General features: G+C 35.5%; 1 protein-coding gene across 5 annotated transcripts in view; it reads right to left on the bottom strand.

Moving 5' to 3' along the window:
• The window catches only part of ATRNL1 (attractin like 1), a 931,221-nt gene that overhangs the window by 334,460 nt on the left and 577,869 nt on the right, over nucleotides 1-18,892 (bottom strand). The gene's annotated exons all lie outside the window — the stretch shown is intronic.

The raw sequence follows: 18,892 nt of genomic DNA, 5'->3' as shown, positions 1-18,892 counted from the left end.
AGAACGGTTGTTAAACTGGATTAGGGGATGACATGTCTCCACCCATTTGAGTGGGTCTTGATTGGTTTACTGGAGTCCTATAAAAGAGGAAACATTTCGGAGAGATTCAGAGAGAGCAACACTACAAAGCAGAGAGTCCACCAGCCAGTGACCAGAGTCTTTTGGACAGAAAATAAAAAAGGTATTTCCAAAGCCCCCTTGAGGAACAGGAGAAAAAAATGTGGAACTGTTAAAGTCTCCACCTGGTGAATTCCTGATATTTTTCTCAAGCATTAAGTAATCTCAATTTAATAAGCCAAGCCCTCAGTCTTGAGGTTTGTCCTTATGAAACTTATTTCTGCAATGGTGAAGCTAAGCCAAGTATAATTATGCCTAAGTGTCACTCTCAGAGAATTTCTTTTGTTGCTCAGATGTGATCTCACTCTCTAAGCCAACTCTGTAAAGAAACTCACTACCCTCCCCTCTACATGGGACATGATTCCCAGGGGTGTAACTCTCCTGGCAACATAGGATATGACTCACAGAGGTGAGCCTAGCCCTGGCATCATCATGGGATGAGAATGCCTTCTTGACCAAAAGTGGGCAAAGAAATGAAACATAATAAAGTTTCTTTAGCTAAGAGATTTCAAATAACATTGAGAGGACATTCTATAGGTTACTTTTATGAGAGCCTCAGCCAGATATTGAAAACTGTCACAGTATTCCTAGCCTCAACCAACAGTATTCCTGAAAGCCCTAAAGAATACTGTAGGTTCTGTTTAAGACTCTATAAATGTTTTACTTAGTAAGTTTATTTTATAGACACTTAAGGCCTCCAGATGGCTCCAATGCCAGATATGCCCTGAAACCCTGAGGTACTAGTCTCTCTCAGAAACATCAACCAGATTCATTCCACTACCCCACACGATTGACACCCCCCTTTCCAGCATGAAGAAACCAAAATCATCACTGCACAGTAGATTTTCACAATGCTGACAGAACAGCAGCTGCCGCAGTTCTGCTACACCTCCCATTTTTTACTAGCAGTGCTTACTCTGATTATCCTGTTTCTCTTATATCATTGTTTGTTGGGTATGTAGTAGGCACATACATAATCTTTTTAGTTCATAGATCTCAGGACCAAAAAGCCAAGTCGAGACCCAATGTGGAAACAACCTTACTTCACCAGACAACCTTTCTTGTTCTAGATGCAGTAGTTGGGTAGGATTTGGTTTGTTTCTCTTGGTGAGTGATCAGTAGTTCTATAAGTGCAAAGAATGAATCAAAGAGATATTTAGTTGCCAGAATGGTGCACCGTGGTAGAGATAATAGTATTCATCAAATATTCCATGTGCTCTACGGCATTACTTAGGCCCTTAGCAGTTAGTTGGGACTAAGAGATTAATTCTGAACTTTGAGTTGTGAACAATAACAAATGTTTCACATCCTAGCCACTGCAGAAAAAAATAAGGCATGAGTAATTAGTGACAAGTTTTTGTGCTTCTGGTAGCCTGGATGATTAAGTGGAATAGAAAACTTTGCCAACCCGTATTAAGCATGCAACATAAATAAGAAATAAATTTTTTGTGGTAAACCACTGAAATTTAGGGTTATTTCATTACCTAGTTTATTCTAAAGGAATACACTCTCTTCACTGTTCATTATTCTATTTTACTTATTCATTCATTATATGTTGAGCTCCTACTATGCACATTGTGCTAGGTGCTGGGAATAGAAAGATGAATAAGAAATGGTCCAAGTTCTAATGGAGCTCAAAGTCTTATAGTGAATGCCTTCTAGATATCTGGTTGTTTACCTGTCCATTTACAGACTTTCTCCAGAAGAGATCTTCTTTAAAAGTCCAAATTATCTAGCCAAGAGCACAAGGCTTTTCAAACACATTCCAACTTCACCAGATCTCATTTTCCTAAAGAATAGTCTGTGTTTCCAGACTGTTGTTGTAATTTTGCATAGTATTATTAACTTAGCACAAAATGACCTAAGTTATCTCTGTTCATCATCCAGAGTACCCTTTAAAGCTCATATTAATATAACTTCTTCATGAAATATTTCCTGATCGTCTCATGAAATATGAATTTCTCTCCTAAAACCTCACTGTCAATTTGTGTCCACTATTTTGTACTCTCTCTCCACTAGACTGTTTGTCCCTTGAGAAAATGGACTTCTGATATATTTCTGCATTTTACTCATCACTCAGAAAGAAGTCATGGGCATCGTGACTACTAAATAAGTACTTATAGATTTGAAGTGAATTTAACAGCACCTTGAACAGCATCTGCAACATTCGCTCATTAGTGCAATAAGAATTACACATCTTACATACAAGAACATCTTACATCGATGCCCAAAATGAATTCCAGTTATAGTCCCTGGGCATGACTAAGATGAGGGCCACTATATTGAAACTGTTACCCAAATGAGGAGAAAAAAGACTTAAAGTGTGAAAATGCTTCAGTAACACATATATTTTATTCTGTAAAATATAAATTTCATGAAATGAAACTTGTTATATAAAGTTGATAACTTAATTATTTAATATTAATGAATGTTTTAAAATCAACAAATTTCACCTCTAGGTACAGATTTTTGTAGAGCGAAGAGAAAGATGCATTTAGTTACATAGATAATCCACTCTGAGTTCAAAATCCAATAAAACATGGAAATTAAAATATATTAACATTTGGAGTGAACTGAATACAATGCAATATTCATTAATTTCAAACTGCAAATCTCATTTCTATCCTAGGCTATATTATTAATTTGCTTAAGACAAACTGACTGCCTTGCCTCATGTTCTTGTTACCCTGGAAATACCAAGTAATGAATGTCCTTTTAACAGATTTTCCCCTAGACTTATTAACTTCTGAGTTTCACTGTCTATTTTATTCATTATGGATATTTTTTAGAGCAGAAAAAAAATGGGAAAATTTAAAGGGAAAACAGATTTCTAATCTGGTACCTAGGGTGCTTGCATATCTGGCTACATGTCTTTAATAATGCCATTATAGCCAATATTTCTTGAGCGCTCACTATGTACTAGGCAGTCTCGTAGGTGCTTTACAACTACTATCCAATTTAATTCCTATTGTAATCTTATGAGATAAATTAGTATCATCCTTATATTACAGATTAAGAAAATCTGTCACAGAAAATCTAAATAACTTGCCCAAGGTCAAAGAATTAGTAACAGTTACTGAATCAGGATCCCAGGAGTACAAGCTGACTATTTCTAAAGCCTGAAGAGTTGTGCTTCTAAATAATTTGGGGAATAATTTAACAAATTAGTCTTTTTGGAAAGGAAATGTAATAGATACTTCAGTGATACTTACTAATAACAAAAAGTTAACAAAACATTTAGTTACAGTTTCCTAAGGATAATTCTTGACATTAAATGAAATTTACTCTAGCATGTGAAACCTCCCACAGCAAGGAAAGGATGTTATGATGCTCTATTGTTATAAAGACTAAAGAAACCAAGTTTTCCAAGTAATTATGGCTAGAACAACAACAACAAAAGATATCGTTTCAAAGATATCGTTTATTTTGCTAGGGATAGAAAACAGCTTGACTCATTAAAGAAGGTATTTAAAAGTATTTCTGGAGGAATATCTATTTATTCAGCAATAGCTTGGCTTAATAGTTTGCAATAACTTTTAAATGCAAAATCCAGTAGAATTATTTACCCAGTTATCTATGTAATCCCAATCCTCCTGGCACTTCACTTTGCAGATGAGAAAAGAATGGTAGGTTGATTATATGTAACCTAGAGTAAGTGACTGAGATCATCTCAATCAAACAATCAATCAATCATCTATCCATAGTTTAGTAAGCATGAAATTGAAAACACAACTCTGAACTTTCTAACTTCTAATGTGTCAATTTGTACCATAACAAAATATTTAAAAAAATAAAGGTGAAGAGACAAACACAAGTAATGGGAAAAGTACCATGTATAGGAAGGAATAAGAATTAAGGTAAAGGATAACAAAGGGGAAAGAGAGAAAGAGAAAAGGGTAATTAAGCAGAGTAGGTTGTCAAAATACTTATAGTACTTACTGAATGGAGTTACCCATAAGAAACATCCATTTCAGACACGTGTAAAACTGAACTCATTTCTAGGATCAATATTGCTGCTTTTTCTACTATATTTATACCAATGTTTCAGTTAAGAAAAGCAGAAACAAAAGATAAATGGACTGCTATAGTTCTTATTACATATATTTTTTACAGTACTTATTAAACTGCTGTAATTACTTTTTTTATTTGTCTGCCTTACTAACATCCAAGAAAATTGATCATGCTCTGTTTATCTTCATCCAGTATAGTGTCTTATATATAGGAGGCATTTGTTTAATATTTGTTGAATATGCATGTGTGCATGCATACATGAATGAATAAAAGAAAACAGTGACTAAAGGGTCATCAACATGAATATTTAGTCTCATGGGATAAATGCTGGGAATGTAAGTAAACATGACATAAAAGATAATAATCCAAGAAAGGGAAGAAGTGAATTTATTGGCCTTTCCAAGCATTATTTCATATGCTTGATTTCTTCAGGAACACTATGCTATATGATTCTATCATGCTAAGAACAAGTTTATAACACTATACACATAAAGAATAAATTTTATGATCTGAATTTCAGTGAAAGAACACCTGAACAATAAATATCAATCTCTATAAATTAAGAAGCAGGCTATGAATCTTCTTATAAAAATTGATTATGAAATAACCTCTCCCACTTTTGTTAACATAAAAGGAGAACATTATGCAGAGAAGTTAGAAATAAACCCTCTGAAGAAAAATGAATCATGATTACATTCTTTCATTGTCACTCTACTTATCAGGAAAACTCAATACTGGCTTCTCTCTTTTAGAAAACAGTTTTTAATTATTTAATATAATTTGAATAGTATAATATAATAAATATTATAATAAATATAATAAATATTTGTTGAGTTAACATTTGTCTTGTACTATTTGTCTCTTCCCAAAAAGAACTTCTGTATTAAGTGAAATGCTGTGAATGCATGTATGTTATATATGTCATAAATAAAAGCCTGTTGTTACCATTTAGCTAATTTGAAGTAAATAAGGACAGAGCCCCAACTGAAGGCTACTTTCCAAGAGCTGCAGTCCAAAGTTTACTTCCCCAAAACATCTTGTCCTCCTACCTACTTACTACAACCACCATAAAGATAAAAGAAAACATATTGACATATACATCCCAGGGGTCTATCCAACAAGTCTAGCATTCATTATGTTTGCTTAGTAGAGCATGACACCTAGTTGTTTCTACTGTACATGTTATTCGACTTAATCTATTGCCACAAACAATTTGATTATTGTCAGAAGTTTAGATAACTCCTAGTGGGAATGGAATGACATGTCTCTACTCTAGCATTAGACTGTGGCCTCACCTGGGAAGACTCAGCCAGGGTTGATTTAAAGGCATGGGGCAGGTGTCATCTGGAAGATTCTTCTCCTTCTTATCTAGAGCCTGGGTTGGGCTGATTTGAAAACTCAATCCAGTTGGACGTGTCCTCTTCATGTGGTCTGAATTCCTAACAGCATGTCTGCTCCCAACAGGAAGGGTTCAGAAAGAAAGTATTCCAAGACACCAGGAAACCAAGGAAAAAATATGCATTCAAGTGAGGAACATAGCACCACTTATGTTGCATTCTAATCATTATACATGAGTTTCTGGGCCCAGTCCACATTCAAGGGGAGGGAGACTAAGACTCCACCTGCTGACAAAGGTCACACTGCAGGAGAGAACATGAAATAGGAAATATTACTCTAGGCATCTTTGGAAAAAAAATCTGTCACTGATGTTAATATTGGTTGGTTTACTTTTATCTTAGCTAGTATTTGGTTGCATATAGTTCTTGACCTTAACATATCCATACTTGACTCAAAAATTACTAGTACAGAGAAGATTTGTGGGAAGAAAGTGGAGTAGGGAGTGCCGGGACTCAGTTTTTTTAACCAAAACAACTATTAAACAGGCAGAAACTGTCTGAAATAACTATTTTGAAACTCCAGAAACCAAAAGAACACTGGAATACATCCAGGAAAGAGTGGGAGGAAGGAACTGATAGAGAACAGTAAAGAAGAGTAACTTGCTCTCCCATTCAGCGGCTACTGGTGCCTATTCCGCATTCTCACAGCAGGCTGCAGTTAGGTCCAGTCACTGGTTACCTCACAGTAATAGAAACGGATGTAAAAATCCTATTCAACAAGATAGTTCAGGTCAAGGCTGATCACCTATTGCAGTTTTTGATTTGCAAATTTCGATCACTGGGGATCTAACTGAGGCAGTTACTTTTTCAACCAACTCCAGACAAAGGGAATAGCAGCCATCGTTTCTAAACTCCCTGGACAGACGCAGTTGCAGTGGAGAATTAAAGATGCTGTGCTTTCTCAGGGGTATGGGGGACAGTTAGCTTAAAGGCTGTATTTGTTTTGGACTCCAGAAAAGCTCAGCTTTGAGGAGCCATCAGAGACACTCTTGGCGCGTGTTTCAGTTTGTAAGCTGCTTGTGCTGGTTTGAAAGAATGTATATCTCCTAGAAAAGATATGTTTTAATTTAAATCCCATTTCATAAAGGCAGAATAATCCCTACTCAACACTGTATGTTTGAAACTGTAATCAGTTCATCTCCTTGGAGATGTGATTTAACCAAGACTGGTTGTTAAACTGGATTAGGTGACGACATGTCTCCACCCATTTGGGTGGGTATTGATAAATTTCTGGAGTCCTATAAAAGAAAAAACATGTTGGAGAATGAAGGAGATTCAGACAGAGCAAAGCAGAATGACATAGCCATGAGAAGCAGAGTCCACCAGCCAGCGACCTTTGGAGATGAAGAAGGGACATGCCTCCTGGGGAGCTTCACGAAACAGAAAGCCAGGAGAAGAAGTTAGCAGATGGCATTGTGTTTGCCATGTGCTCTTCCAGATGAGAGAGGAACCCTGACCGTGTTCACCATGTGCTTTTCCAGATAAGAGAGAAACTGTGACTGTGTTCGCCATGTGCCTTCTCACATGAGGGAGAAACCCTGAACTTCATCGGCCTTGTTGAACCAAGGTATCTTTCCCTGGAGCCTTTGATTGGACATTTCTATAGACTTGTTTTAATTGGGATATTTTCTCACCCTTAGAACTGTAAACTAGCAACTTATTAAATTCTCCTTTTTAAAAGCCATTCTATTTCTCGTATTTTGCATTCCGGCAGCTAGCAACTAAAACACTGCTGAGAATGCAATATGCCAGAAACGGAGCAGATTTTAAAAGTCTACTGTTCTAAGGCCATGAAAATGTCCAAATTAAGGAAAGGCTATAAAAATGTCCAAACTAAGGTATCCAGTTAAAGATACGTTGGTTTAAGAAGGCCAGTGATGTTTGGGTTTTCTCTCTCAACTGGAAAGGTACATGGCACTGTCTGCTAGATTTCTCTCCAGGCATCTCCACTGGCTTCCTTAAAGGCTTTCATTCTTCATCTCCACTGGTTTCTTGCTGTGTTGGCTCTGTTTGTTCTGGTGGCTCTAAAGCTTTTTCCAAAATGGTTCCCTCATAAAGGGCTCCGGTAAGGAACTGCACCTTGAATGGGTGGAGACATATCTCCATGGAAACCTTCCCAGCAAAAGTTAGCACCCACAATTAGGTGGGTCATATCTTCATGGAAACAAAAAAAAAGATTCCACCCATCAATATTGAATGAGGATTAAAAGACATGGCTTTCCGTGGTATATGATAACTTCACACTAGCACAGCACCTTCCTGATTCCCTCCTCAGGGCACTTTGGAGCTGGTCTGCTCTCAATCCTGGGTCCATAGCCCTGTTTCAGATGGAAAGACTGACATGGGAAAGTACCCTCTGATATGCCCCTCTCCCATAATTTGCCCTCCAGGAAAAAGTAGCTTGAGACAACAAAAGGAGCATAAGAAACTATAGAGGTAGACAGTCTGGGGCAAAGCCTGCCAGCTTCAAACACCTGGGAGAGGACTGCCTGTCTTCTGGGAAACAAAGAGGACAATCAAACTTCTGTAAAGAGAGGCACTCCCAAGTAGCCAAAAAGCAAAAGCCTGGAACAAGAGAGAGGCCCAGAAAGATAGGGAAAGGCTTGGACACTTCACTTGCCTTGGGCAGACCTTCCTGATAGAGCGCTGAAGCTCAGGAAAATCTCTGTCCTATCATGAGCTTGTTAAACAATCAGGAAACAGACATCTCAGGGAATAAAGCCCAGAGTTAACATTTTAAAAATCATAATGTGGCGGGCCGCGGTGGCTCAGCGGGCAAAGTGCTTGCCTGCTATGCCGGAGGACCTCGGTTCGATTCCCGGCCCCAGCCCATGTAACAAAAAACGGAAAAACAAAATACAATAAAAACAAGAAAATGTTTAAAAGATGTTTCCCTTTCTTCCTTCCTTCCTTCCTTCTATCCTTCTATCTGTCTATGTTTCCCTTTCTTCCTTCCTTCCTTCCTTCTCTCTGTCTTTCCTTTAAAAAAAAAAAAAAAAATCATAATGTATAGTGCGAAAAAAAAAGAGTACAGGGCAAAGAAGCAGGAATGATGGGTCATCCAAAGGGAGAGGATAAAGATCCTGAAATCACCAATGAAGAAGATGAGAATGTGGACAAAGACTTTAAAAAATGATTTAAAAAATGTTCAAGGTGATAAAACTACAGAGAAAGGAATAAGGATATCAGGAACACAATGAATGAGCAAACTGAGAGCCTTAATTAGCAGACAGAAATTTTAAATAGGAACCCAAACAGAACTACTAGAATTGAAGAACACAATAACTGAAATGAAAAATGTCCAGGAGGGGTTCAAGGTGCAAACGTTCAAAAAAACGATTGTGGTGATAAATACACAACTATGTGATGATATTGTGAGCCAATGACAGTACATGATGTATGGAATGTTTGTATGTTAAGAATGTCTGTATGTTTCTATGTTAAACCTTATCAATAAAAATATTTTAAAAAGAACAAATTGAAGCTGGCAGAAAGCTGAGGAGCAGAAAGAACAAATAATTATTAAAAGTTAAACTAGCCTATGACTCCTCTGATACACCATGAAGTAAACCAATGTGTGCTTTATAGGAATCCCATATAGAAGGAGAAAAGAGAAAGGGATACAGGAATAGTCAAAGAGATAATGTCAAAGAACTTCCCATATTTAGCAAAAGATGTGAATATGCACATCCGAGAAACCCAGAGAACATCAAACAGGGTACACCAAAAAAATAAAAACAAACAAAAAAGACCACTGTCATTTATTGATCACGCTATAAACTGTAAGGGACAGGAGAGAGGTGCAAGAGGAAAGCAACATGTCACATCCCTGGGTGGGGGCACAATTAGACTGAGGCAATTTCTCATCAGAAACCATGGTGGCAAGAAGGCAGGGTGTTGAAATACTTACAGCACTCAAAGAAAACAACTGCCAGCCAAGAATTTTATATCTAGGGAGTCTTTCAAAAATGAGGGAGAGAAGAAGAAATTTTCAGATAAATGAAAGCTGAGGTAGCCATCACTACTAGACCTGCCCTATAAGCAATGCTAAAGGGAATTTTTCAGACTGAAAGGAAAGGACCCTAGATGGTGGTTCAAAGTGGCATAAAGAAATAAAAACCTGTGGTAAAAGTAACAATTTAGGTAATTATAAATGCCAGTGTCATTGTAGTGTACTGTTGTTATGTAACTCCACTTCTTACTTCCTTTACATGCTAAAATGCAAATGCATAAAAAGTAGGTAATTATTTGGGGCATACAATGTACAAAGATCTAAGTGGTAACAAATACAAAAAAAAAGGTGAGGGATCTGAGGGTTCAGGAAAAACATATGTGCATGCTATTGAAGTTAAGTTGGCATCAAACCAAATATGATCGTTATATATTTAGGATATTAAATTTGAACCCCATGGTAACCAGAAGGAAAATTGGTGAAAAATATATCTATAGAAATGAGAAAGTACTCAATATGGCACAATACAAAAAAAAACATATAATATAAAAGTAGGCATTAATGAAAGTAAGGGACAGAAATGTATAAGACTCACAAAGGCTAAATGACAAAGTGGCAGAAGAAAGTCCTTTATTATTTGTAGCAACTTTAAATGCATATGGATTCAATTCTCCAGTTAAAAGGCAGAGCTTGGCAGAATGGATTAAAAAAACATAATCCAACGGTATGCTATCTGTACAAGATTCACATTAAACTCAAAGATACGTTGGTTGAAAGTGAAAGGATGGGAAATATATACATATATCATGCAAGGAGCAACCAAAAAAAAATTGAAGAAACTCTACTAATATGAGATAAAAAAGACTGTAAGTAAAAAACACTTCAAGGGACAAAGATGTTTATTATATACTGATAATGGGGACAGTTCACCAAAAAGATGTAACAATTATAAATATATATGTACCTAAAATGAGAGTCCCAAATATATGAAGCAAATACTGACAAATTTGAAAGGAAAAATTTATGGCTCTACATAAATTGTAGGAGACTTCAAATACATCACTCTCAATAATGGATAGAATATCTAGTCAGATGATCAGTAAGGAAATACAAGACTTGAATGATACTCTAAACAAACTAGAACTAATGAACAAGCATAGAATACTTCATCCAACAAAGAGAAGAATCCACATTGTTGAGTACACGTGGATCCTTCTCCAGGATAGGTCATATATTAAGCTGCAAAACAGTATCAGTAATTTAAAAATACTGATTTCACATAATGTTTATTCTCTGACCACAAAGCAGTAAAGCTAGAAACCAACAGCAGAGGGAGAAGTGGAAAATGTGCAAGTATAAGGAAATCAAGCAACATGTTAAACAATCAGCGGGTTAAAGAGGAAATCAGAAGCAAATTTAGGAAATATCTTGAGGTGATTGAAAACGAAAATACAGCATACCAAAACTTATGGCATGCAGCAAAGGCAGTGCTGAGAGAAAACTTTAGCGCTCTAAATGCTTACATTAAAGAAGAAAGACTTCAACTCTGAGAGCTAACTTAAAACTGGAAGAACTAGCAAAAAGAGAAAACTAAACCCAAAGCAAGCACAAGGAAGGAAATTACAAAGATTAGAGCAAAAATAAACAAAATTGAAAACAAAAAACAATATAGAGATTTTTTTTAAAGTTGATTTTTTGAAAATATCAATAAAATTGACAAACATTTGGCAAGACTGACAAAAAAAGAAAAAGGAAAGGATACAAATAACTAAAATTAGAAATGAAAAGGTGGGCATTACTACCAACCCTAATAAAGAGGACTCTAAGAAGATATTTTGAAAACTGTATACCCCAAAATTAGATAACCTAGATGAAATGGACAATTTTGTAGAAACATACAAACTCCCTACATTGTCTCAAGGGAAAAATAGAAGATCTCAACAAACCATTTGCTATTAAAGAGATTGAATCAGTGATCAAAAACATCCTAACAAAGAAAAGCCAAGGATCAAATGGTTTCATGAGGAATTCATGATACTAGTACAAGGACAAACATAAACCAATAGAATTGAATAGAGAGCCCCCAAATCAAATCTTACATTTATGGCCAACCAATTCTTGGTAAGATGGCATACACCACTCAATTGAGAAAGAACAGCCTTGTCAATAAATAGTGCTGGAGAAAACTGGAATTCCATTTGAAAAAAAAGGACAGAGGACCCTTACCGCATACAACATACAAAAAACAAGTCAAAATGGAACAAAAAAAATGGTAAGAACCAGGACTATAAAACTCCTAAAAGAAAATATTGGGAAGCATCTTTAGGAACATGTGTTAGGCAATAGATTCTTGGACTTTATCCCATTGCACAAGTAGCAAAAGAAAAATATAGATAAATGGGACCCAATCAAAATAAAAAATATTGGCACATCAAAAGACTTAATCATGAAAATAAAATGGCAACCTACACAATAGGAGAAAATATCTGAAACCCACATATCTAATAAAGATTTAATATCCAGAATATATAAAGAAATCCTTCAACCTAGCAATAAAAAAAAAATTTTAAAATGGGAAAAATTTTAATAGACATTTCTCCAAAGAAGATACACAAATGGGCAAATACGTCATTATCCATCAGAGAAATGCAAATAAAAACAATGAAATACCATTTCATATCCATTAGAGTGTCTACTGGAACAGAAAATAGAAGTGTTGGAGAAGATATGGAAATTAGGAAAACTCATGCATTGTGGCAATGTAAAATGGTGCTGTCACTGTGAAAGACATTTTGATGGTTCCGTAGAAAGCTAAGTATAGAAATAACATATGACCTGGCAAATCCACTACTTGGCATATACCCAAAAGAATTGAAAGCAAGAACTTAAACAGATATTTGCTCACTGAGGTTCGCAGTGGTATTATTCACAATTGCCAAAGATGGAAGTAACCCAAGTTTCCATCAACTGATGAATGGATAGATAAAAAGTGGTATATACATATAATGGAATATTACTCAACCATATAAAGGAATGAAGTACTGGTACATGTAACAACATGGATGAACCTTGAAGACATCATGGTGAGTGAAACAAGCCAGACACAAAAGGGAAAATATTGTGAAATCTCACTGATTTGAAACAATCTGAATAAGCAAATTCAAAGAGTTAGAATCTAGAATATAGGTTACCAGGGGATGGGGTAGAGACAGGGAATAGAAAGTTAGGGCTTTAAATGTACAGGGTTCCTATTTTGAATGATGGAAATGTTGTGCTAATAGGTGGTTGTGACAGTAGCACATTTTGAATGTAACAGCACTGATATATATGTGTGTGCATGTGTGCATGTATGCATACACACACTCACACACATATACATATAGATATTAATGTGATTAACCAGAAATTTTAGATTTATATATGGTAAACAGAATAAAAAATGTTTTAAAAATCCATGGAACTACAATATACAAACAATGAACCATAAGTCAAACCAAGGAATTTAATGAATAGTATAATTATAAGAATATGCTATCATCATTGTAAGTAACAAATGTTCCACAACAATGCAAAATGCTGCTGATAGGGTGGTATACAGGAATCCTATATTTTATGCATAAATGTTCTATAAACCAATAATTTCTCTAATAATGAAAAAAAATTTTTTAATGAAAAAAAATTACAGATACAATGAATGGCTTTTCCTACCGTTCTATCACCTCCATCCCTGGAGTTATCTCTGTTTCCCAGAAAATGCTGCCACTGAGACTCCCATGTGTATTTAGTATCCAGCAGCCTTTGCATGTCAGCTGTTAATGTAATTGGAACTCCTAACATGTTCATGGGACCAAGAATGATCCAACTACTACTATTTATGGCAGTACAGGAGGAAAATGCCATGTGCATTCCTACTTGAATCTCAGTATATATTTCCCAGGAGCATTTAGATTCTACTGAGTAGTTAGTACTATAATTTTTATTTAATGTAAATGGTTTAAAGATTTTCTAGGGAAAAAACTCTATTTATAAATATTATCTAAGGAAAATGTATGATGAACCTAAAACTAGGTTACAAATGAACAATTGCCATCTTTTGTATACTTCTATCATCCACTAGAATATAATCTCTATAACAGCAGGAAATTTGTGTTTTATTAATTGCCTTATTTCCTACTTCCTAGCTCAAAGCCTGGTATATAATAGGCCTCAATAAATATATTAGTAAGAGTATATGAATGAATGATTGCACTTTTTACATGAAACATTCTATATTTGAAATGTATTTTTATGATTTGAGGGCAAGTTTCACTCTCTTAATATGCTTTACTGATTATAAAAGTTGTGGCTTATGTTTGTTTTTTATAATTAAAATTATAAAATATATCAAACGTAATCTTGTGATAGGTAAATGTGCTAAGAAAGGAACAAAAATTAATCACTAGATCTCTATAAGAATAATGAAACTCAAGGGCATTTGAAATGGGGATGAAAGTGGAGATGGAAATAGGAATGGTAGGTCTGGGGCTGGGGAAAATAAGGAATAAAAGGAAGAGTAAATTAATATTTTGTATATCTGGTAACAAATAACAAATCTGAGATTAGTTCACAAAGAGTTCATTTCCTAAACCTATGAAGATCGACTATGAAAAGTTCTTATCCCTAGAACTAAGAATTGAGTTTTAAGTGCCTAATGTTGAGTAATTTATGAGTTTAGTTTTATTCAAGGAACCACAACATCATAAGTTTTCATCAGTGAACTGGACCTAACCTGTACCAACTATTAATAGTACTGTAATTGTTGCTTCATTTGTCTTTCTCTTTCAAAGGGCCAAAGCTCCTTTAGTACAAAAATTATGCCTGTTAGATCTGATTTTCCAGAAATTGCCCAATAACAAGAATATAGTTAGATCTCCCAAAGTATTGCTTAAATGAAAAAAATGCACACACACACATATATATCCTTATATACACATACTTTTACAAATGAACTGATTAAGCTATTTGCAACATACAATCTAGACAAACACGGATATGAAAATAGAATGAGGTTATGGTACATTGAAAATTGCATATGCCTTAAAAAGATAACTTCAAGTTCATCCATAATTGTAACTTATTTGGTTGTTTTCTTTAAAAAGTATGTAATATGTATTGGGCCGTCTTGTTCTCTCACCGTATGGCCAGTATTGACATAGCATCATATAAAAAATAACCCCAGGTATTTAAATAACTAAAAAACACTGAAGTGTAATATAGAAGTTTGGGGGAGGGGTGATAAGAAGAAAGGGTGACATTATTCACAACCACACATCATAAACAATTTTCTTTAAGCTTCTTGTCACAATGTACCACTTCATTTGGAAGTTATCAAAATTGCTCCTTCTCTTCCTCTTGAGTCTGTTTGCTTGTCCACTCCACTCCCCCACCTTCAATTACCCATCCTCCCAGATCTGTCTATACCCAATATCCTGATTAGGAAAACAATAAATCTCTTTTAGGTATCTCAAGATGGAAGACTATTTTCCTTGATATATGTCTTTCCTCAACTAGTGTAGAAGGATTCTAAGGAAAACGCATGATTAATTATTTTTGTATCTCTGTCAAAACAGGTAGCACAATAAATATTTGTTAAAATAATTTCCCTTTTCTTATACAGGACTCAGCTAGCTGGCAATTTTTTATATTATGAACATCCACTATGTCCCTTATTTTTTCTTTCTTTGTTCACTTTTTAGGCTGTTTTCTTGGGCCAATAGCAACTTCACTATTGAGAATTGAATCATGCCCACATAAAGGCATGTTCAAATTCTAAGCCACAGTCCTGTGGTTGTAAATCCATTTGTAAATAGGACTTTTGAAGATTTTATTATTTAAGGTTTGGATTCATAAAAATATAATTCAAGATATCATACAATGGCTAAGGGATTTATTACCTTTTTTTTCATTGCAGGAAAAAAATGAAACAAAATAAAGAATAATGGATTAAAATTAATTAAATAGGCAAATGTACTTTTATTTTCTTTCAATAACAATAATGATAGCAAACACATAGCATTTACAGTATGACAGGAACTATTTTAAGGACTTTATGTATATTAACTCTTAACTCTCCCAATAATCCTATGAGGTATTATGCCTATATACATAGATATTATTCTTACTTTACAGATGAAGAAATTATGACACTGAGAAGGTAGCTTGCACAAAGTTCAAAGCAAGTGTCTTAATCTACCAGGCTGCTATGACAAATACCTGTTCTAGTTTGCTAGCTGCTGGAATGCAATATACCAGAAACGGAATGGCTTTTTAAAAAGGGAAATTTAATGAGTTGCTAGTTTACAGATCTAAGGCCGAGAAAATGTCCCAATTAAAACAAGTCTATAGAAATGTCCAATCAAAGGCATCCGGGGAGATACCTTGGTTCAAGAAGGCCGATGAAGTTCAGGTTTTCTCTCTCATCTGGAAAGGCACATGGCGAACTCAGTCAGGGCTTCTCTCTCAGCTGGAAGGGCACATGGCAGACACAGCATCATCTGCTAGCTTACTCTCCTGGTTTCTGGTTTCATGAAGCTCCCCAGGAGGCATTTCCCTTCTTCATCTCCAAAGGTCGCTGGCTGGTGGACTCTCTGCTTCGTGGTGCTGCAGCATTCTCTGCTCTCTCCGAGTCTCTCTCTCCAAAATGTTTCCTCTTTTATAGGACTTCAGAAACTAATCAAGACCCACTCAGATGGGTGGAGACATGTCATCCCCTAATCCAGTTTAACAACCGTTCTTAACTAAATCTCATCAACCAGGGAGATGATCCCATCACAGTCCCAAATACACAGCATTGAATAGAGACTATTCTACCTTTAAGAAATGGGATTTATATTAAAACATGACTTTTCTTAGGGGGTATACTTCCTTTCAAACCAGCACAATACCACATAGCAATGAGCTCATGGTATTGGAGACAAGTCCAGTCTAAGGTGTTAGCAAGACCTTGCTTTCTCTAGAAGTCTGCAGCTTCTGGTGCTGGCCTGCCGCGATCCTTGGGGTTCCTTAGCTTGCATCTCTGCCTCCAGTCCCGTGGGAATCTCTCTCCCCTTGTGTCTGCTCTTCCTGTCTCCACTGGCTTCTGGCTCCTCCCCGTAGCTTTCTCTGCCCTCTTCATAAAGGCTCCAGTAATATGGAGTAAAGCCCATGCTGATTCAGGTCGGGCCTCACCGAAATAGCATCTTAGAAGATCCTGTCTTAACAGAACACATCTTCAAAGGGTCCTATTTATAAATGGGTTTATGCCTACTTGGGGATCACAATGCAATCTATTACAGCAAGTAAGTGGCAGAGCTGAGATTAAAGCTGTCTAGCTTCAGAGTCTGAGCTCTTAACTACCATGCCAGCATAATTTCTCTCACACTATTCTAATTTTTACATATATCAAATGTGAAAACTTCCAGGAGTGCAACACATTTCTAAATCAAAGAAAAAGGAAATGACATGTTATGAAATTGGAGAAATGTTAAAAATACCTCTAAGTAATAACACCGCTTCTTGTTCTCAGTTTTTATATTCAGCTGGGAATTCAGGTGGAAAGCATAACAATGCATATATGAAGTTTGGAAACATAGTTATATATGGGAATTAAATACTTGAAATTTTACAGAAGATGCAGGAGAAAGGGCATTTAATCAAAATTTCCCTACTAGAATATCAATTTTACTTGGAAAATCACTGAAATATTTTTGTGCTCCAGAGAATATATAGATGATTTACTGTTTCGCAAAATGTTCCTGTCTTATTGTACAAACTAATGCTTTGCTGAAGTTCTGCACCAGTATTATGTCAAAAAAAAAGGGCACTGTAGTTCACAAAGAAGAGATTTTCTAATGAAAAAATGATGGGAATATGTCATGAGCCCAATGAACCTGAACATAGACTGTCAGTTACAAAAAGTGATGCATTTTGCGAAGTTAGCATTTACCTTACGACAAGTCAAACCAACTTATTATAGCTGCAATGAAATATCACAGTGATCTCATCTCAATACAGAAACCTAGTATTTCTATATCTAGATATAATCCATATTCTATGTGTAGCATATTAGTGGGCTGCATCTGCTACATTCCCGTTTACAAACTTTATATATCCTTCAGACATCTGTCACATGCTACTGGAAATATAAGTAGAAACAAAACTTCAGGCTTCCAGTGACAAACACATTGTTATTTTGTTTAATACAAATGTTCCCTGAATCTCAGAGTAGTGATCCACTTTAAGGTTACTCCAAGCTTTTTCCCTCTAATCAAATAAAAAATAAATTTTGAGGTAATATAACATGTCATCATATATTTACAAATAAAGAAAGTAATCTTAGAAAATCCATTTTTATGTAAATTCACAGGGAGATAGTCCTCTCTCCTATTGAGTAGAACGCTTTTGTGTGTGTGTGTGTGTGTGTGTGTGTGTTTGATTTATGCTATAAACCTTAAAAATTTAAAACCCAGAAATTATTACATCTGAAGGAAAATATTGAAATTTAGTTTTGAAAACCCTGGGTCCTTAAAAGATTGAGTGATCAGAATAATAAAAGAAGCTCTCACATCAAAATTCTTTTGAATGAAGAAGATCTAGAAGTATTAGAGTGAAATGCCTGGTGAACCGCTTAAAGACATGAAAGTAGACTTATGTAATTCTAGAGAAAAAAATAAAATATTTGAAGGTACTAATATTGAAATTGAACATAGAACTGAGTCATGTGATTAAAAACTGTCATTCATATCACTGAAGGTTTCAGATGTTATCAAGCTCATGAGATTTGAGAAGTTTGAAAAATACTACCTAGCTGTACCAGTTAAACTGAAGATTCATGCCCAAACAAGATGATATCTTGACATAAGCAATCATAAAAATTAAATGTAAAGCTAACTGATAAAGGAAACACCTAAATATCTTATGGTAGGTATAAAATAAAATTCTTAATAGAATATGATAAAGAGATCAGATAATAGAAGAAAGTTTAATAAAAGAACTATTGACTAAAGGGTAGACAGATACAGGAAATTCATAAGGTACAATTCAGTACCTTGGGATTATTATAAACCATGGAGCCACAGCACCCCCAGGCTTGGAAGGGCAAAGGAACAAAAAGATTACTGGGAAACTGGGAACAAAGACAGCTACTTGTACAGAGTCCCTTGAATCTGTAACTTCATATGTTGGGTATGGCTACCAACAATTCCTCCCATTTCTTTTTGTGCATGTGGCTTCTCCCATCAAGGATCTCCTCCCCACCCTATGAAACTGGGTTAACTTCATGACTTGCTTTGACTAAAAGGATGGAGTGGAAGTAATGCTATACTGGTTCCAGGTCTAGGCCACACAAGATCTAGAAACATCTGCTTTCCCCCTCTTGATGCCCTGGGACATCAGGTAA

Source organism: Tamandua tetradactyla, chromosome 13, assembly GCF_023851605.1.
Source record: "Tamandua tetradactyla isolate mTamTet1 chromosome 13, mTamTet1.pri, whole genome shotgun sequence".
Taxonomy (NCBI): Eukaryota; Metazoa; Chordata; class Mammalia; order Pilosa; family Myrmecophagidae; genus Tamandua; species Tamandua tetradactyla.
The sequence above is the reverse complement of the archived record's forward strand: the minus strand, read 5'-3'. Positions and strand labels throughout refer to the sequence as shown.